We start from the raw sequence: 22,353 nt of genomic DNA, 5'->3' as shown, positions 1-22,353 counted from the left end.
GTTCCTTTGCACAACTAGCATATGATCTGCCCTTCTCTTTTGTTCTGATCTCTCAACTTTATTGTGCCTTACAATAAACTCTATTCCATTTGGGTGAGGGGAGTTTCTGAGCCTCTACGGAAGTCAAATGCACTCTCTACAAATGTCATCTTTGGAGAAGGAACATCAGTGATATCCAATCCCTCAGGCAATATTTAATTTTTGTGTGCAATGATCACCCAGCCATAGTGAGTGTTATTCGTAGTAGCTAATAATTCAGAATAAGAAGCCCACACTTAGGCAATAGAGGATTTGGCTCAATTTTACATCTTATTTCTCTCCATGTTAGTGAATATGTGGCTGTCTGAAGATATGAAAATTAATTTAGTCTAGATTCAGATTTTACATTTACTCCGATATTTATTTGAACTCATAAAAAGTTTATTGACATAATTTAAAAGGTGAAGAACTAAAATGCATTCCAAATATTGACCAAGAGACTGTGGGAAGTAGCTTAGAGATCTTTCCATCAAAATCGCTGTTACACACATTGCCAAATCCTGCTCCATAAAATCATATCCCTCCTCAAAACCACACCCTTCAGGTGGCGAATTTATGGGCTGATTTACTCTGCAAGTTGCCACAAATGAAGATAAATTAAAGTGAAATGCAGCCAACTAGAAGGAAGAGATATAAATGTACAAACAGGCCATTTCTGCTAGAGTCTCAGGCATTCGGGAAGTTCATAATCTTCATACAAATATAGAAAAATTTTTATTGAGCTATATTCATTTGAATCCACTCTCTTCATTTTTAATTCTTCACATCAAGCCTGCAAAAGAAAAAAAACACTAGTTTTCTCTCCCCAGCTTTATTTTAAGGCATGGCAAACAAATAAAAATAGTATATATATTTATGGTGTACAGCATGATACTTTGATATATGCATGCATTGTGAAATGATTAAACCAAGATAATTAGCATATTCATCACTTTACATTCTAACTTCTTATAAGAACATTTAAGACCTATTCTCAGCAATTTTCAAGTATACAAGACATTATTATTACCATTATCATTGTCACCATGCTATATATACACCAGATCTCCAGAATATAGTCCTCCTATATCTGAAATTTTGCACCTTCTAATCAACATCTCCCCATTCACGAAGTCCCCTGAAACTACCATTCTACTTTCTACTTCTGGGAATTCAACTTCTTCAGATTTCACACATAAGAGAGATCATACAGTATTTGTCTTTCTGTTTCTAGCTTAGCTAACTTAACACAATGTCCTCTACATTTGTCATGAGTTTCCATGAGATATTTTTAGGGACAGGTTATAAATCAATCTGATTGGTACAAGCCAAATGGGACACAAGACCCCATTTTCACTTGGAAATTTCATCTCAATTCCATGAATGTAAAACGAACTATGGGTAGAAGGTGTGACTATCAACTTCAGCTCTAGTGATTTAAATAATTGCAAACTTAATTAGAATGGCTTTCTTGTGAAGATTTAGAGTGTAATGCTAATCTTATGACCATAAATTCCAAGACCTTTGGTGCCTGAGATAGATTTGCATTCTTGGCTCCATTCTGTCACCCCTCTCTATATCCATTCCTGCTATGTAGTTTCCTACCATTGTGGGTGGGATATAATTTCTCATTCTTGAGTTTGCCCATGTGACTTACTTTGGTCAACAAAATGAGGCAGAAGTGATGATGTTCTAAGCCTACACATCAAGAAATTTCACATGCTTTTGCTTGGTCTCTTGTACTTCTGCCATTGCTGTAACAAGGGTATGCCCAGGCTAGCCTCTGATCCCAAAAGAAGGATGAGAAACAAGGAGATCAGAGAAACCCTAGTTGTACAGCCTCATGTAGTAGAGAGCCCCCAGCTGACCTGAAGTCTCATTAATATTTCTGGCCAAGATTAGCTGAGCCCAAACAAATTAGCTAGAATTTTTTAAAAAAATGGTTTTTAAGGGGTAGGGTTGTGGCTCAGTGGTAGAGTGCTCACCTAGCATGTGAGAGGCCCTGGGTTTGATCCTCAGCACCACATATAAATAAATAGATAGATAGATAGATAGATAGATAGATAGATAGATAAAGGTATTGTGTTCAATTACAACTAAAAAAATTTAAAAATATATATTTTTAAATATTTATTTTTTAGTTGTAGTTGGACACAATACCTTCATTTTATTTATTTTTATGTGGTGCTGAGGATCAAACCCAGGGCCGCACACATGCGAGGCAAGCACCTTATCACTGAGCCACAACCCCAACCTCTGAAAAAAATACTTTTAAAAAGTGGTTTTTAAGCATTGTATTTGGGGTAATTTGTCATGCAGCAATAGTTAATTGACATGTGCCATTTTTTTTTGCAAAGTTCTTGTAATGCAGGAATTCTTGAATCACTGATACATCTGTTTTCTGTTAATCTTTGGTGTCTCTTTGTGTGTTTTACTTATATAAATGGGATAAGTATTTTCTAAGTAGAATACTCAAATTTTTTCATTACCAATAGCTGGAAGGAATAAAAACTCTGCCAACAAGGGTCCTCTCCTTGCTAAGGTAAAAACTATGGCTTCATACTCTCCACAAAGCCCAGTTTTCTCTACTTCAAAGGCTGGTGAGCCAAATACTCTTATTTTTTTAGTCTCTCTTACAGCTAGTGGGAGCCGTGGGACCCAGGTCTGGCCAGTGAGTTCTGAGGAGAAGTCTATTGCAGAGATCTGTTAGAAAGCTTTGCTTTCCTGTATATTTCTTTATAGATCACAAAGCCCCTTGTGTCATTGAACATTTGTAGCATTGCTATGATGCAGGATGTGGTGTATTTATTGTTAAAGATGAAATATATAAAGGTTCCAAAAGCTAAGTGACTAGCTCAAAGTGTCATAGCTGACAAATGGAAAAACTGGAATTTTAATTCAGTTGTCCTGACTCTGAGGCTCTTTTTACTCCACTGACATGGAAAGTTTGGATGGTTTGGGAACAAGAATGAAAGGTAGAGGGATATTAATAGTTGCAAAACTGAAAATGCTCTCAATAGCAATTGGCATAGTCCCTTGTATTTCTCTAACATTTTATTTTATTTGCTTATCTTTTATTTTATTGTGGTAAGAACACAACATGAGATACACACTCCTAACAGATTTTTAGGTATACAATAAAGCATTGTTGAGCTTAGGTTCAGTGTTATACAACAGAACTCTAGAGTTTATTCGTCTTGTTTTACTGAAACTTTATACCTCTTGATTTATAACTTCCTTTTTCCTCTTCCCTTCTGCCCCTGGAAATCACCATTCCACTCTTTGATTCTATGAGTTTGACTATTTTAGCTACCTCATGTAAGTGGAATCATACAGTGTTTGTCCTTTTGTGACTCTGCCTAATGTCCTCCAGGTTCATCTATATTGTCACACAGTACAAAATGTAATTCTTTTTGAAAGCTGTATAGTATTCCATTGTACATTTACATCACATTTTCTTTATCTATTCATCTGTTAATAGATATTTAGATTGTTTAGTTTTTAATTATCAATTTTTTGTGCATGTTAGTCACCAAGAGAAAGTAAAATACCATCATCTCTACAGTCCCAGGTTTCCACAGTAGATATGTATCATTAACAAGCAATTTCAAAGCCTCATCCTGGTGCACCATGCCAGCCCCATCTCTGACCATTCTCTCTCATTCATCTGTACTCTGAGTTCACTGGACCACTTACTTAATGCTTCTTTAACACAAGAGCCATCAGGCCTCCCCCTCTTTGCTTATAACTTTGGACTAAAATCCTGTCTCCTCATGACTCTCCATGTAATATACTGAATTGTAATCATTTGCTTATATGAACATCTCACTCCTAACATTTTTTTCTGTTATAGTTCTCCTGCCACTAGGCTGTGACCCTGTGTAGGGTCTAAACATGTCCTATTCACTTTTACATTCCATTGCCTATCATGGTACCTGCCATATAGCAGAGACCAGGGAACTGATGACTTGGGCCACTGGATAAATGAGAACAGAAAAAAGGTTGAAATTGTAGTTACAGCCAAACCCACATTCTTCAATGTGATGCAGCAGGAATGAGCAAGAGGTTCATAGATGCAGTAAACCAGGAGTGCTGATTAATGGGCTGGGTCTCCACTGTGTTGTCAATTTTGCTCTAGACCCTAGCCACAGTCCCATCATGGCCAGGGTATGCTCTATTCACTTTACTGCTGTGGTCACTGTGCTGGGTGACATATGGCCCAGTCTCCCTGGCTAAGTGAGAGGCCCATGACAAGGTGCCCTTGAAGCCGAGACATTCCGTAGGCTTCTCTGACCAGCATAAAAGGGGTGATGATCCATAGCAAATTGTCACTAAAGCATGTTCTGTGAGGTGTGATTTCTCTCCAAGAAATATTCAGACTGGGAAGCACTATCTGCAACCCAGAGATCAGTGCCATTTATATGGCAGGATTGATATGTACTCTGAACTAAGGTAGATAAAATTGTGGCTATACTGAGAAATATTACTTATGCAACATTAGTTGTAGGGGATCTGAGCTCTTCACCTTTACCTAAAGTTCCCAAGGCCAAGGACATCTCTCAAACTCTGATTAAAGATGGGAACTCTGGCAGTGGTGTCAACCTGTGGCTTCATATGGGGGTGAAAAAAGAGCTGATGGTGACTATACCAGTCTTGAACACCTACTATGTTCTGGACACTCCACCATGGATTTATACAGTTACCTCATTTGATCTAAAAAGTGAACCTGATTCTTCCTTCTAGAAGAAGCCAGACAGGAGGCAGTGGATGAAAGAGAGAAAACATTGCAGTTGTCCTGTAGATCACACTGTGCCTCCGGATCCCTTTTCCTCTCCTGGGTATCAGTAGAATTTGAGATGTCCCAGCTTGAACACTAGACTCTGCTTATGGATAGGTCTTATATAATCCGGAGTACAAAGCCACAGAGGACCAGAATCTCCAACCCTGGCCTCATGGGAGTTGGCATATGCTAGGAATGCCTGGAAGATATCAGAAGACAGAAATTCAGGAATCCAGAGACCTGAGCTCCCTGCTCTGCGTCAGGGCTCAAATTTAGAAATGGAAATCAATGGGAAGGGATCCAGAGCTAAAATTGCCCATGCTGTAAAGCACACTTGTTTGTTGGGGCGTTGGAATGCAAGTGTGTTGGGCAGTCTCCAGGGCCACACTGCTTTGCTGCCTAGACAACAGCTGTCAGCTATTCTCCGGTGCCCTGTCCTTCTGTATGGGGGCATTTGTAAGAAGGATGGGGAAAGTGAGGCACCATGCTGAAAAGTCACTCGCCAGTTACCCCACAACTTTTGCACCCAGATTTTTTAAAAAATGGAAGCCCAACCTCTATTTTACTTCTGGGTAAGGGACACTTTGGCTGGTGCTAAGATAGGCTAAATTTCCCCCTTGTGTCACACCACATTCAGCCTGAGGAGCATGTGATGTTTACACCTTGCCATGACCCATTTATAGCTGTGTTACTCATAGTCACTGTGGCCCTACATATATCATGTAGGAAATGGAGTCTTCTCAACACTTTGGTCTTTTAACCAGACACTGCATTTGTTCTTTTAACCAGACACTCAGAGGGCGGTGCAACAATTACTTGCTCCTATGTGGTGCTAAATCATAAAGCCATAAACACAGTGACACTCAAAAGTAGTTGGGAGACAGGCAGTGTTTCACACTCTGTTTTCATTTGCAGTGGCCCACAACATTCCCAGAGAAAATCAGTGACAACTTTGAAGTTCAATAGAGGGCATCAGAAATAAGACAAGAGCCTGGCATTTGTGGAGCCCTCTAGAGGTTACAAAGCACATTCACACACATTGTCCTATGTGATCATTACAACTACCACCATGAGGAAAGTGTTAGGGAACAACACACACACTGTCATAGAGACAAGGCATGTTCAGTTTGGAGTTACACTCAACTCCATACCCAGAATTCTTTCTTTTATCCAAAACAGCCACTCATAAGATCAATGAAACAAAATTCTGAGTAAAAAATTAGAAAATTTTTTTCCTAAACTATGAAACATGCACCAAAATTGACTCTGGCATATCATGAAGCCTTTGGTGGCAACAATGATAACTGAATTGTTTCTACCAGTGACTATTTAAAAACAGAGAAGATGAGAGAGGCGTGAAGAACAAGACATTTGTTCTGGCAAAATTCTACACCTGAAATCCAGAGTAAAGTAGCATTATGTGTAAGACATGGAGAATTTGAGTGACATTAAGGAAAAGGCAAATTACATATCCAGGTCAAATCTCATTAAAGTAATTCAAAAGCAGCTTTTAAATTTCACTCTATTGATAGCATGATACATTGTCAGAGTTAGAGGCCACAGGAAGCTGAGACACAAATTTAATTTGGTTGCTGAGATCTTGATGAAGAAAGGGGCATCATCTAAGTTGCCATAGGTAGCTAGAGAGTTTGTGGAAAATTTCTCTCCATCCATCAGAACATATTCCTCCATGTTTTCAAAGGGGCCACTGACTTGAGATTTCCCTGGCAAAGCAGAGGTCAACAATATCGACAGGTAGAAGAAGTGGTAAGTTGAAGAAATGACTATTTTGACAAAAGCTTCTGACTTCCCAAATACAGGAACATTCTTCTATGTTATGTATACCTTAGCATTTGAATCCTAAATACAATGGTAATTACATGGGAAATACCCAGAATCCTCTTACAATTGTCTAGCAATGATCTGTGGTAGCCATGGGTTCTGGAACAATCAAATAGAAAATCAATTTCTTGACATAGTTAACAGAACACCTGAAAACAAATATAGGCCTCTCTGCTTTCTTCCAGAAACATACTCCTGGAAACCACATGGTCATACAGATTGACTCTGTTTTTATAATAACAATGATCATGATGAGTGGTTCAAATTCTCAGTATTAAAAAAGTACAGCCTTTGATGTACCATCAAGCAAAGATATAACCATAAAGTTTTATCTTTCAAAATAGTCAAATTTATTTTCAAATATGAATGAAATTAGAGGGTTTTTTATTGCTTCTCATTTTAGAAATTAAGAAATTTGAATCCAGATGGTTTAAGTCTCTTGTCCAAGATCATACAGCCAGTTAATGGCTAATTCAGGAAGAAAAGCTGGTCTGGAGCTCTTTATCTTACGCTAAATTATTTTTCAAAATTTCTGTAAAATACTGACAGTATATTAGAGACACCAGTGGCAATAACTGATAAAAAGAAATATATTGGTAGTGTATCAGAATTTTGATTTAAAAATGTGTACTTGTTCTGTCCTAATGAACACCAAAATTTAATCAAAAATGTTTCTTGTCTTCTTAGAGGCATTTAAAAAATATTTTCTAGATAGTGAGGCCCTAAGCAACTTAGCAAGACCCTGTCTCAAAATAAAACATAAAAGGAGTTGGGAATGTGGCTCAGTGGTTAAACACTCCTAGGTTCTATCCCTGGAACCAAAACAAGCATATGCCTATATAGATAGATGATAGATAGATAGATAGATAGATAGATAGATAGATAGATAGATAGATAGATAGAGGATATAGATAGATAGGTACACACAAATATCTGTGTGTGTGTGTGTGTATTTTTTTCCTAGAGTAAAATGCTGAAATCTGAGATGAACAGCATGAAGTGTTGGGGGTTTTTGTTTGATTGGGTTTTTGTTGTTGTTGTTGTTGTTGTTATTGTGGTTTTGATACAGACTCAACTCAGGACCTCTCATATACTAAGCATGTGCTTTACTATGGAGCTACAGCCCCAGCCTTTTGTTGAGATTCTTTTTACTATTTACAGCTTGTCCCCAACTTACAATGGTTCAACTTATGATTTTTAAAGGTGTTGCCTTAGGAGTATGTTAGGAGTTAGTAGAGGTAAACAGGGTAAACCATTATTATGGGAAAAGAAAGAGTGAATATGGCATTTTCTCATCAAGTCCAGACAGGGGAAAAAGTCATCTGATTCAATTTGTGTTTTTTGATTTTATGATGATGCAAAAGCAATCACATTAAGTAGAAAATGTACCTTGAATGATGAATTTTGATTTTTTCCTGGACTATCAAGACATGATATGTTCCTCTACCACCATGCTGGGCAGTGGAAAAATCAGGAACTCCCAACTAGCCAGGCTATGATGTGTGGTGGGCTAGGCATAGTAAATGCATTTTCAACTTTGGTATTTTCAACTTATAATGGACACAACCCCATCATAAAAAGGAGGACCTATATATAACCATGTATGGCTTTTATCTTTACATAACTATGAATATCTTCATGCCAGCATACCCCCAAAGTTTTGTTAATTTGTTTGAGAAATACTAATTCCAACAGGTGATAAAAGAAGTTTCACTTTCGAAAGAAAGGGAGGGAGAAAAAAAATCCTCTGTGGTCAGTTAAATTAGAATTGACCAAATTATTCTATGTATATATATGAATATACCATGGTGAGTGTGTGTGTATATATAGCACCAATTAAATAAACAATAAATAAATAGAAGATGGACCAGTAGAGTAGAGGTAGGGGAACAGGGGAGGGAAAGAAGGAGGGGAAAAGGAAGTATTGGGGACAAAGTGGAGCAAATTATATTCCATTCATTCATAATTATGTCAAAATGAACCCCAGTATTATATATAACTATAATGTGTCAATATAAAACATTTTTTAAAACATACTTAGTTAAGGAAAGATAATCCAATTTCTTAATTTTAGGGCTCCTTAGAGCTTTAGATATATAAATGTATATTGTGTGTATTAAGAGTAAGAACAAAGCCACATTTTATTTTCAAAATTTACTCCACCGCTACATTTTCCCAGTTACAGTGTTTGCATTTTTTGTCTCATTATTATGCCACAGTGTCTGTAGTATTTCATCAGGAGACTGCATCAGAATTTGCTTGATTGAAATCCTATTATTGAACATGTGGGTTTTCAATCAGTTTTTAAATCTTAAATAAACAATTTTTTCTGCATGAACATTGTCTTTTGGAAGGACTTCCATCAAGGCATACCTAGGTTGGAAGAGATAAAAATCCACAAAGTGTGAGACTTTCTTCATTTATTAACCCCCCCCCATCCTCATCACCTATGCTACTGTAGTGCCTACTATGCGGGAGACTCTCAATACCCATGGAGAGAATGAGTATATCTGTCTCCTGATCATTTTCCCATTCATCTTTGGAATTTTCTAAGAGGAATATTGTTAACTTTGTTTTCTTGAGCATCCCTTTGATTTCTAATGAGGCTGCATATTTTCTCATGCTTCTCTGCTAATTATATCCACTTTTGTGAATTGTGTGTTCATTTTCTTTAACTATTTATTTATTAAGGTGTTAGTGTTTTGCTTCCCAATTTGCATGGGCTCTTTATATAATTATACACTTCATGCAAAACAATTTTCTTGATAGGGTTTTCTATTTAATGTATTTTTTCCAAGTATAGACTTTTTAAAAATGATCAGCATTTGGAGGGATTATTTCAGTGGCTCTTATTTAAAAGCTTATCATGGAAGCTTAATGCTTTCATCCCACCCCCAATCATTCAACCATTATTTTTAAAGTTAGTTATAGCCAAATTCTATCTGTTGAAGACATCACCAAAGGACTTTAATGTTATAATCCTAAGAGAGTTAAGAAGTCATGAAAGGATATTTATGGAAAGGAAAGAATCATTGGATATTTGAGGTCTTGTTTGTAGCCTTTTTTATATAAATCACTCCCAATGTTGTGGAGAATTTTCTTCTTTTTGAAAACCCAGAACAGGAGTTCAAAGTTGGCTGCACATTAGAATCACCTGGGCAGTACTATTTGTTGTTGTTTTCAATCCTAAAGTCCAGGCTTCCCCAGACCAGTTATACTAGACTCTGGAGGTGCAATCAATATTTTTTAAAGTTTCCCAGGTGCTCTGATGTGTAATCAAGGTTGAGAACCACTGGTCTAGAAGGGCTTCTCAGACTTCAATGTCCCTGCGACCTGGGGATCCTGTTAAAATGCAGATTCTGACTCAAAACATGTGGAGTGAGGCCTGAGACTATGCATGCCCAGCCTCCCAGGGAGCACTATTGATTCATGGACCATGTTTGGAGTATTAAGGGTTGAAAGTGGTGGTTCTCACAAAATCATAGAATTTGGAGGGAAATGGATGGCATTAGAGCAGATTATGCTAAGTGAAGCTAGCCAAGCCCTAAAAAACAAATGCCAAATGTCTTCTTTGATATAAGGAGAGTAACTAAGAACAGACTAGGGAAGAAGAGCACGAGAAGAAGACCAACATTAAACAAGGATGAGAGGTGGGAGGGAAAGGGAGAGAGAAGGGAAATTGCATGGAAATGGAAGGAGACCCTCAGGGTTATACAAAATTACATACAAGAGGAAGTGAGGGGAAAGGGGAAAAATAATACAAGGGGGAGGAATGAATTACAGTAGAGGGAGTAGAGAGAGAAGAGGGGAGGGGAGAGGAGGGGAGGGGGGATAGTAGAGGATAGGAAAGGCAGCAGAATACAACGGACACGAGTATGGCAATATGTAAATCAATGGAAGTGTAACTGATGTGATGCTGCAATCTGTATACGGGGTAAAAATGGGAGTTCATAACCCACTTGAATCAAAGTGTGAAATATGATATGTCAAGAACTATGTAATGTTTTGAACAACCAACAATAAAAAAAATTAATTAAAAAAAAAGAAAGTGGTGGTTCTCAATAGGGAGGGGGTTGCCCAACCCCCACTGTACATTTGTTAATATGTTTAGGCATTTTTGGTTATTACAGCCAACAGGAGGAGTGGGCCATCCAACATTGCACAGAACAGCACCCACAACAAAAAGTTATCTGGTCCAAATGTCAAAATACTGATGTGAAGAAACACTGGTCCAGAGAGAGCTGTTTCCTGTGAAAGAAAATGCTCACAAACCTGAGCTAGTAAAGAGCTTTGTGTTCTGGTGAAATAAGTGGTTCCTTCTGGGAAACATTGCTGATAAAACATATGATTTTCTGATCAACTTTAATGAGATTAAGAGATCCTTCAGGGATATTAGATTTACCTGCCTCACTAGATTTGCCTTGTAACAGAGTTTAATGATCTCTTGTACCTGGTTTCACAATGTTATCTGACCACATTATTTCCTATTCCACATTTTTAAAAATTTCTCTTTTTTATTTTTATGTAGTGCCAAAGATTGAATCTGGTACCTCACACATGTTAAGCAAGCACTCTACCACTGAGCCACAATCCCAGCCGAATTCTACATTTTTTGAACTGGATTTTTGAAGCTACTTGAAACAACTCTAAAATAAAGCTTTGACATGTGCTCACAATCAACTCATCCAGAAACAGCTTCAACATCCTTTGCCTTGCCGGTCTCTGAGCTATTTCTCAGGAAGAATCCAGACTCTACTTTCAGCTGGGGTTTTCCTGCATGCTCACTGTGGAGATGTTTCCACAGCAGAAGCTGCCTTCACATGTCAGCTCTCCTGCTTTCTACCCGTGCCACCTTGCACCATGTGCAAGTTATTTAACCACATAAACCCCACTGTTTTTCTGATGGATATGAAAATAATAGTGTCAAGCTCATAGGATGGTTATAAGGATGACATATTAATACATTTAGCAGAGTGCCTCCTACATTATCATTGTGCACTTTTGCTATTATTCTGAAACAAAGGCCCACAAAAAGCTTATAAGTCAACACATTCCTTCCTCCTCCTCTGTCTTCCAAATAAGATTTTCAGTCTATGTCATCTTAGCTTCAAGATCTTCATGGTGCTTATAGTGGAGGGAGATCTAAATGGGTAGAGGAAAATTGAAAGAAATGAATTGAGTCTACATTACAGGGGAAAAGAAAGGTTTAGAGCTCAGTGTAAAACTGTGATTCTCAGAAAGAAAGAAGTAAGATTTGAGTTGAGGTAAAAAAAAAAATCTCTATGATAAAGGAATCTCGGGCTGATAATGAGAAAATTTTAGGTAGTTTTACATGTAACTCTTTCTTAAATATTTGCATCTGTTTTTGAGGTTTTTGGAAATAAATTTACATTTCTTTTTGGCTTTATACTTACATGTACTAAATGGTCCTAAAGGTGGAAAACAGAATTCCTGTCTAATTGGGTTGCACTGTAGGCCAGGAAATGTATTAGACACTATACATATATGGTGGACAAGTCAAACAGGTTACTCTTCTTCATGGAACTTAACATAGAAGGAAAGTCTGACAACAATATAAGTGATGTCAATTCACTCCTCCATTGTGATAGGTGCTGCCATGATGGGACAAACACAGAAAACTATGAATACCTTATCCAGCTTAAGGGGCCATGCAAAGGCTTTCCAGAAACTGCATTTATTTAAACTGAGACCTGACTCATGGGTAAGAGTTAGCCAGATAATTGGTAATGGAGGTGAGAAAGATTGGAAAAGAATTTTCTGAGTGTTATGGTTGAGATATGAGGTGTCCCCCAAAGCTCATGTGTGGGCAATGCAAGAAAATTTAGAGATGAAATGATTGGGGTATGAGAGCCTTAACCCAATCAGTTTGTTAATCCCCTGATAGGGATTTGCTGGGTGATAATTACAGGAAGTAGGGTGTGACTGGAGGAGGTGGGTCTCTGCCTATGGGGATGTACCTTTCTGGTTTATAATTTGTCCTTGATGGGCAGAGCCCTCTTTCTGCTTCCTGGTGCCCTTTTCTCGGCTGATTTCCTTGGCCACACTCTTCTGCCATGACCTTCTGCCTCATCTCAGGCCCTGAAGAATGGAGTCAGCCATGGACTGAGGCCTCTGAAATGGTGAGCCCCCAAACAAACTTTTCCTTCTCTTAAATTGGGTATTTTGGTCACAGCAGTTAAAAGGCTGACTAAAACACTGACTGAGCAGGAGCAAATGCCTAGAGTCAACGTAGCACCTCCATGAACTAAGAGAAGTTCACTATGATTGGAGCAAGGTAAGTCCTGGGTAGAAAAAAATGCAGGATGAAAAACTCCTGGTTGGTCTGTATCATTTAGTGCACTAAGGGTAATGGGGAACCACTGAAGAATGTGCAGCAGTGCAGTAATATCATCACTTCTGTGGGGGTTTTGTTGGGGAGTGGATTTAAAAAGCAAGTGAGGAAAAGCTTTGAGGGGTGAAATTCACAGGTAACTTTGGCACTTGTAGCACCTCAGTGAGATCACCTTGTGACAGCAATAAGTATTGTGAATAATTAGAGTTTGCCAAACTTCATTTAAGGTCATCAAACATGAGAAATTCAGCACTTGTCCAAAGGCTCTTGCTTGAGAATTGAGAAAGGAAGCCCTTATCTATTGTAAAACCCCTAGTGCTCCTCAACGAAGAGTTTCAGTTCCAGATCTCAAACTTCCATGGAAATCTGAGGAAAATTTCCACAGGCCTCAGAAGTATTACTTGGAGCAGTAAATACAAGATAATTGGCAAGTGACCAGACTGTTATGGCATGCAGTGGGAACTCAAACTGAGCTCTTTCCTGTCACTTCAAAGTATTTTGTGGGCTGGGAAGAATTTGACCTTAAATAAAGTAGAAATGAACAGTCTCTTGGATCCCATGGCTTAATTTATTGAACAGGGGAAATAAGCCTTGTGAGGGAGACAGATCCGTTCCTAACAATTTAACCATTAATAAAGCCCTACTATAAATGGAAGTCAGGAGAGAAGGTAGCTTGTCAGAGGGCAAAGGAACTGGCCCCATTATACAAAATAGGTCAGGCAGGAAAAAGTTGTTGTGTCTCCTGACTAGTTAAGTTGATCAGAGATGACAGGCCTTGTCGGTTTTGAAGAGATTGAAAAAGGATAGAGAATATACAAGAGGTTTCTTTCTTGCTGTGTCCTTTCTTAGGAGATAGCTGTTTCAAAGAGGACCTGAAAAAGGAAAGCACTGATAATATTTATCACAGTTTTTAAGTTTCATGCTTGAAAAACTGTGTTTTGTAGGCGTGTGTGTGTGTGTGTGTGTGTGTGTGTGTGTATAGAAACAAGTTTTTCCAAAATAAAGTTCCTTCTTCTAGGGAGTTCCTGGGGCTGGATAATTCTCTTTCATTTAGGACTAATTAAATTCCAACCCCTAAGGAGAGTCTTCCCTTCCATTGGTTTGATTTGGGTGGTACCCTCTGCTTTTTTCTTGTTGTTCAAGTTTTTGTCCTCAGAAATGAAGAGAGTGGGGAACCCATTGCATATGGAAATAAGCTAAAGAGAGGAAACAAAAGTTAAAATGTGTCCCTCAAATGCTGGATTTTTAGTTCACTTCTATGTCTGCTTCCCCCCTGAAACATCTCCTCCCTAATAACGCAAGTAAGCAAAGGAAACACTTTTCCAAGGGATCAGAGTATGCACTTTGCTTGTTTGTCATCTGGTTTGTGAGAGAGTAGCGTCAAGGAAACTGACTTTGTTTGGAAATAATCTTTCTAATCTCCCCAAGACAAACAGCATTTGATATTTTAAGTACATATACGAAGTTGTGGTTGGTGAGGATCTGTAAAGGTGAAAGAAAAACAAATACTGAAGTGTTATGGTTATGTGACTTCAAGCAAACCTTACATCTCTAGACCTCAAGTTTCTCATCTGTTAAAAAAATCAGAGAGGTAGCCCCCAAGATGTTAATAGGACCAACTTGTATAATCAATAGAACATTACAAAAATGTCACAGTATGTCTTCCAAGGCTAGATCATAAAATATTTTGCTTGCTTGCATTGCATTCTCTTGGATCACTCACTCTGTGAGAATCCAGCTGCCATGTTGTGAGAACACTCAAGCAGACAAATGGACAAGTCCTTATGGGTAGGCACTGAGGCCTCCTAATTACAGTCATCACCAGGTAGCTAGCAATGAGAGTGGGCTATCCAATCTTAATCAAGGCTTTAAATGACTGCAGTATCTTGACTGCCACTTCATGGGAGACCCTACGCTATAACATACCTAAGCCATGAATTCTTGACCCATAGAGACTGTGAGATAATATTTATTGTTCAAATTGTTAAGTTTGGAGTAATTTGTCATACCGCAATATATAACTAGACCTGCCTTAGGCTAAGTCCATTCCCTACATGTTGATGCCAATGAATAGATGTGATGGATAGGAATCATGAAAAGTTGGTATTTCATTTGACAGGTCAAAAACTGAATCCAAGCTGCAAGGTAAATACCTTGTAAATGCATTGGGCATTTCTAAAATGGACAGAAAAAGTGAGTAGCCAGAATCTAGAGAAGTAGCAACCTGAGAACCCATGGGTTCGGCTTTATGGGAGCAGGTCACAAAGCAGCTTTGTGGCTGACCTTGAACCAAAGCTTATAATGCAACAGCTCAGTACCCAGCAATTTGTTCTTAGCACATTACACTAAAGCACAACCCACTTATGTTTACACACTCAGAGACTGAACTTGTTAAAAGAAACTCTAGTGAAATAGGAGCTTACTTAGTATTCCCTTTAATAAATCACTCCAAAGGATATGACTGAGATTATCTTGAGGGAAGAGCAGCCTTGGCAGGTTTTAGAGGGAAATGAATTAGGATAGAGGTTAAAAGTTACTGAGTTCATAGTTAAACCCAAAAGATTCTTCAGAGTAATGGATATATCTGGGAAGCAGGGAAATAGAGAGGACCTTTGTATTCAGCTATAATGGCATTCACCTGACCTGTGAGAATGTGACTCTTCATATACTGATGGATAGACATGCATCACAACACTGAAAAGGCACAGAATATTCATAGGAACTGGCATGTCTTTAGTCCCCTTTAAGACCAATTTGGCTACTCCTTGGATTCATATGGCAGTCTGCATAATCCAGTATCTCTTTCCTGTGCTCTATCCTAAACAGAGGCTGTGGCACCAATGAGTTACCCTACACATATGTGCACATTTACACTGCATGGCTTTTCAGGGATGCTTGGCTGTTTTCCACATTTGGAAACTTTCATCCCAAAGAAAGACATTCAACCAAAAAAAAAAAAAAAAAAAAAACACTTTCACAAGCAAGAAAGATTTCACTCTGGCTTGTTAAGTGAAGATGTGAGAAACACCCTCTAACTCAGCCCTTCTCAGCCCAACCTGCACATCAGAATTACCTAGAAATTTTGTGAAACATTCTCATGCCTAGTTCTTTCTGTTCCTCTTTCAAAGAATTCATTGGTCAGAGGTGGCACCCAGGTAAGTCCACATGACTCTCTAGCGTAGTCACTGTCAAGGATAATGTATCTAATTGTATTCAGCATTTTACTGCTGCCTAACTCTAGGACTAAAAATTAGAATAAAAATGAGCAATTCTCACCCTAAAGCTCAAGACTAGACAAACCAACTGTTTAGAAACTGGCTAGTTCTTGTATCATAATATTTGAGAAAAGCTATAAAGCTGCCTAGCTATGATCCTTTGGTCCTGCCTGCTCTTGGACTTGAAAGGTGTACAAATTTAGAATATCTTTTGTATTTTACTTCTACTACCTATACATCCATAAAAGCATGCTGGAATGAAGATTATCAAACCCAGCTTTTTGTCTCAGCATATATTTGAAATTTGACAAGGCCTTCCTTAGAAATATTTCCATAAAGATTGGAAAAATGATTTCTGCTCTTTCTTCTCATTCATTAAATATCGGAATCTCTATGTATTATTTCTTACAACTGCATGTGAATCTAAAATAATCTCAAGATTAAAAAAAGGTTAAAAGGAAAACTCAATGATAGGCTAAATTGGACCTATGGGCCCTATTTTGCCAGCCCTGGGACTATAACAGTATTAGCATATAATTAATAGAGATTAATGTTGTATTAGTGTTTGTTAGCTCTTTTTGTCACTGTGACCATAATACCTGACAAGAAAAATTTAAAGGAAGGAAAATTTTATATTGGCTCATGGTTTCAGGTGTTCATGGTCAACTGACTCCATAGCTCTGAGCCCAAGATGAGGCAGAACATCATGGTGGAAGGGTGTGGCAGAGAAAGGCTGCTCAGCTCATGACAGCCGGGTTGCAGAAAGAATTCTCCTCACTAGGAACAAAATATAAACCCCAAAGGCATGCCTCAAGTGACCTACTTCCTCCATCTGCATCCCATCTGCCTATAGTTATTCAAATTATTAATCCTTCAAATGGTTTAATTCACTGCTTAAGTTATGGTTCTCATGATCTGAGAATTTCACCTCTAAACATTCCTACATTGTCTCACACATGAGCTTTCAGGGGATACCGCTTATCTAAAACATAACTGTCAGTGAGGTTAAGTGACTAGTTGGTAAATCAATGCCATTGACAAAATTCTTTATCCTGTACATTAGGATTGTCCCTTGTAATTTGCACAGCACATTTCATCCCCATGGGAGCTATTCTGTCTGCCATGTGGAGAGTCTGCCTGGGGTAATGATTAAGAAATCTGCCTAAATTTGACTATTGTCTGCCCCGCTGTCTAGTTGTACAGTCTTGGGCAAATTCATGTAACTGCTCTGTGCCTCCATTTTCTCATCTGTAAATTGGAGCTCCTACATGTACAAACCCATTTAAGGCTCATAAGATAAATTGCTTTGAACAATGTCTGACCCTTGGAAAGACTATGACAAGTATTTGTGATTATTGCCTCGTTGATATTTAGTGTGTCTGAATTTCAGCAAAGAAATCTGACCAAGTGTCTCACTGTACATTCAAACACTAGGTAAAAACTGTGGAGTGGGTGATAGGATAGTTATAGGATCTTTGAATGCCCAGATCTAAACTATCTAGATTGATATTTGGCTCTAAGTCAATGGTTCTCAAAGTATGATACCCAAACCAACAATAGCTGCAGCCCTGGAAACTTGTTTCAAATGCAAATTCTGGGACAACCCCAGAACAACTGACTCAAACCTTTGGGGTTTAACCCAGCAATCTAAGCTGAAGTCATCCCTCCAGCTGATATTACTGCATGCAAAACTTTGAGAATCATTACTCTAGACCTATCTAAAAGGTTTCCTTCACAGAGGCCCACAGGATGCTGTCCTTGGTGCTGCCCTGTCCCTATTCTACTCAAGATCTCAAGTTAGGGAGAAAGCTTCTTAAATTGGCAGGTCATCCATGCAGTGCCAGCCTGGAGGAACAACTACATGATTGGATGCTAGAATGTAAACCTGTAATGATCTCCATAGATTGGAAGTGCCTGCCAAATTTTACAGAGTTGTCTTGGTTTTTAATAGAGATAGCTTTCTTTTTTTTACCTAACTCAAATTTCTTGGCATTTTTAACTTCTACATGATTGGTGAAGTTGTCAGCAGTGATCCAAGCCTCCATGTACCATGGCCCAAGTCCACACCATGGTAAATGCTACAGAATTGCAGCAAGCAATAGAAGGTTGACCCCAACGATAGAAGCAAAGTCCTGACTACCACCTCTTGTTATTTTAGAATTTGATTATCTAGTGAGAAATAGTACTACTCAGAAGAGGAAACCACGTCTAGACTCGGGTATGAAGGGTTAGAAGTCGGGTAGTGGTGGTGAAGAGTTTCCAGAATTTGATGCAGTGGCATTTGCCACCTGTGCTGTAGTACTGGAGTATTATTAGCTGTTTTGTCTTATCTGGGCCATGAGCTCCTCTTCCTATGCACTGGGAGCCGGTGCAGCCAGGGGCTCTGAAACCAACTGGGTTGGTAGGGTGGCCCGCTCCTGGCTGTGAAAGCATGTCTATAATTATTCCATAATTGGATTGTATTTGGGTCATAATGACTTCCAGGCTATCTCCCCTGACAGATAACAAGCAGCAAAATTTGTATATGATTCTTTAGGGAGTACAGGATACCATTTTTTTTTTTTTTTTGGCTATTGGTGATGACAGGGAGCTTTTCAGAATAGTTGACCTGTAGGGTGATGTTTTAGGGGCATCTTGAAATGAAGTTTTCCCAGACATGTATTTTTTGGCAGGGGAGGATTACATGGTAGCATTTCAGCATCATTTTCAAATCCTGGTGCAAATATATATATAGTGTATATATATAGTGTGTGTGTCTTGTGTTTATATGTGTATAAAGATTACACTTAAGTATGATTCTTTTAATTAGGCAGTGAGGGTTGGGGTGAAACTCAGTGGTAGAGCACCTACTTAACATGTACAAGGACCTGGGGTCAATGACCCTCAGGATGACAAAATATTAAAAAATGAAATAAAATTAGGCAGCAGGAAAAGAGCAAATAAAAATAAAAATTGAGACAATACATTTCCTTTGGAATTTATCTATAAATAGAGATGGGTAAGTTAATCTTGGCTATCTTTCTATGTCAATGAAAAACAAATGTCTTCCTGGATAAAAGGAGAGCCATTATCTGGTCAATTCTGGCCCCGTGAAATGGGTTATAGTTAATCCCGCTCCTTGGCAACTATAGTTGCAGACTATGTAGTGATCTTATTGTATTCGTTAAAAGGGATTGCTCCCATTTTCTATAAATGAACTCAAATAAGCTGATGTCACAATTAAGCTTAAAATTAGCTTTCTCTGGAGGGAGATAATAGTATATGACACAATCATATACTATTGTGAAGCTGGAAGTCATGTAAGAATGTACTATAAATTCAATTTCTGCCCTCCTGATCTCACAGAACTGCTGGTGGGCTCAAAAAGAGAATAAACATGGAAGCACTTTGGAATTTTTAATATCAATTTCAAGGACTTGTTCATGTTATTGCTACCATAGTCCCTATGTAAAAGGTGTGATTTTATTTATTTCATAAAACTCTAAGTAAGCATCCGTTTCCTCATTGCCTGCCTCCTGATGCCCCTTTAAGCAGCCATTTCACAAAGTCTCCAGACTCTCATGTTTTCTGGCACCTGTATTTATTAGTAACTGCCTACCTGTTTACTCTTATTTCAAAATAGGCATCACTTAATTGTTAAATCAAGCAATGTCAGAAAAAGGGAGAGAACACTCTGAAGGGTAATAGTTGAAAATTGGATGTGGATATAGCATAAGACAGGACAGGATGTCATAGAGAAGACACCCAGGGCACTTCTGGGTGTCTTGACAAACACAGCTCTCATTTTATTTCTGGACCACATGCAAGATTACTATAAAGATAAGCTGCGTCTTTTTGGCCATCAAACCCATCTGAAATGTTTGGGAAAATGGTGTATGAGATTCACTGTTTGACTTTTCCCTGAGAGGAGAGGAAAGGCAGCTTCATCTTCCAAGTATTTCTTAAACTGATTCTCTTTAGAGAAAAATCAGAAATCACAAACCAGATGCATTTGATGGATAAAAATTGGGGAAAGAGGAGAAAAAATCCCTTGAAGTCTCCAAAACAAAATGAAAATGCTCAAGTGAAATGCTTATAATTCTGCTGTCTCAAAACAAGGACTTTGGAAACAGAGCTGCTGCAGGTTTTGAAAACTGGAACTGCAATGCCTCCTCCAGGAGAAAGAGGACACCTGCAGGTCAGAAATCACCTCACCAATTGGTGCAAACTGCAGTGGCTCAATGTAGGTGGTGACTGAGAAACGGGTCTTCCTGGATGCTTGCAAGTGTTTCAATGAGCTCATATTAGTCACTAATAATTAATGGATTTTAATTTTCAGTGCACTTTCTTCCCATCCCCTGGGGAAATATGCAGAGCTAATCTTTACACAGTATTTCATTTATAAACCAACCAGTTCTGAGCCTTGAAAGAAAGGGGCAGAGTGCAGAAGGCATGGGCACATTGCAGGGACAGCAAAGGGGATGAACACTTTCTGGATGCTGGCTCGGCTCATACCAGCTGACGCAGCTGAGTCACTTCTCTGTCTTTATGGTCCCCTCTCATGAATTGGCATTATTATTCCTAGTTATATATTTAGCTCAGAGTGATCAGGAAGTAGACCAAGGTCACAGAATTATATGTAACAGCTGAAAGTGGATTGCAGGTGTGTTCCACTCTTCAGTATATCCAGTGTCTAGTGCCTGCTGTCAGGTGGGCAAAGCTGTGGCAGGAAGCCTATCCAAACCACCTCAAACAGTCTGTCAACTCTACTGTGACCACCCTACTCCCTCCTGCAGAACTCAGGTTACAAACCCTTTTCAATTGTCAGTACCCAATGAAACAGACAATATTCAAAATGAAAACTGTATGCCTTCCCTAGAAAGTTAGGACATAAAACTGGGAAATAGAAGACTGGGATTTTTTTTTTAGTTGTAGATAGACACAATACATTTATTTTGTTTATTTTTATATGGTGCTGAGGATTGAACCCAGTGCCTCACACATGCTAGGCAAGTGCTCTGCCACTGAGCCCTAGCCCCAGCCCAAGAGACTGAGATTCTAGACTGGTATTAATCTTGACTCAGTTGTTCCTGAGACTCAGTTTCTATTGCTAATAGATTAGGGATTTTAAATTCTTTCTAATTGTAACATTCAATAGTTAATAATAGTAATAGCCATTATTATGCTGAGAACTTTCTACAGCCTATGTAATTCAACGTTTTTCAACCCACCATGAAGTATGACAATTACAAATGTCTTCAAACATTCCTAATTGTCCCTTGGGGGGAGAAGAATCTAAACCCCATGAGACAGGTGAAGAAACTGAGGCTCAATAATTTTGTAAAAATCAGAGACCAAAGGAATAGCAAAGCCAAAACCTGAACTTAAGCATGAATCTCCTCTCTTCAGCATTTCTTTCAGTAGAATACCCATTTTTCAACATCCTATCTGGAATCATTCTTTGTTGCCTATATTCAAAGGCTGTACCTTATCATTTCATCCCTGCTTTATCCACAATGCGTTAATGTCCCCTCTCATTCCTCACCCAATTAGTATGTGAATTCCTTGAGGGGCATTGTCCTTTATCACCTATTTTTTTTCATCTTGAAATATTGGAGATTGAATCCAAAAGTACTTTACCACTGAGATATATACCCAGCCCTTTTTATTTTCTATTTTGAGACAAGATCTCAATAAATTGCTGAGGCTGGCATTGAACTTGTGATCCTCCTGCCTCTGCCTCCTGAGTAACTGAAATTACAAGTATGCACACTGCACCCAGCTCTCATATATTTTTAATGTCACTATGACTGACACAGTAGGTGCACACATACTCACTTAATAAATGAGTATATTTATTCCAGTACTTTAATCCCTCCCATTTATATATAGTTCATAGAGTTAATGTACACTGTGGGAAAAAAATGTTAATTCAGCCAAGGTAAATTCCAACTAGCCCACATACAAAATTACTAGTAAATGAAAATAGAGTCTGAATAAATGGATGTTTGAACACTCAGGATTTAATAAACTGGTGTGGTAAGTTTTTAGGAACTAATTGTCTGTGAAACTAAAGGGCAGCCATGATTCCTATCATTTGTATTACAAATTGGGGGTCAGGCAAGAGCTAGGCAGCCAAACGTGTATTACTTGTTAAGGATTCAATT

At 38.4% G+C, this 22,353-nt stretch overlaps 1 protein-coding gene across 1 annotated transcript in view; it reads right to left on the bottom strand.

The window, feature by feature from the left end:
• Nucleotides 1-379: 379 nt before the first annotated feature.
• Nucleotides 380-22,353, bottom strand: part of Smpx (small muscle protein X-linked) — a 129,321-nt gene continuing 107,347 nt past the window's right edge. Inside the window, exon 7 of the mRNA XM_005334815.4 lies at nucleotides 380-811. The gene's annotated coding sequence lies outside the window, so the exon portion shown is untranslated. The remainder of the gene's footprint in view (nucleotides 812-22,353) is intronic.

Source organism: Ictidomys tridecemlineatus, chromosome X (assembly GCF_052094955.1).
Source record: "Ictidomys tridecemlineatus isolate mIctTri1 chromosome X, mIctTri1.hap1, whole genome shotgun sequence".
NCBI classification, from domain to species: Eukaryota; Metazoa; Chordata; class Mammalia; order Rodentia; family Sciuridae; genus Ictidomys; species Ictidomys tridecemlineatus.
Note: the sequence above shows the minus strand (reverse complement) of the source record. Positions and strands in the feature narration are given on the sequence as shown.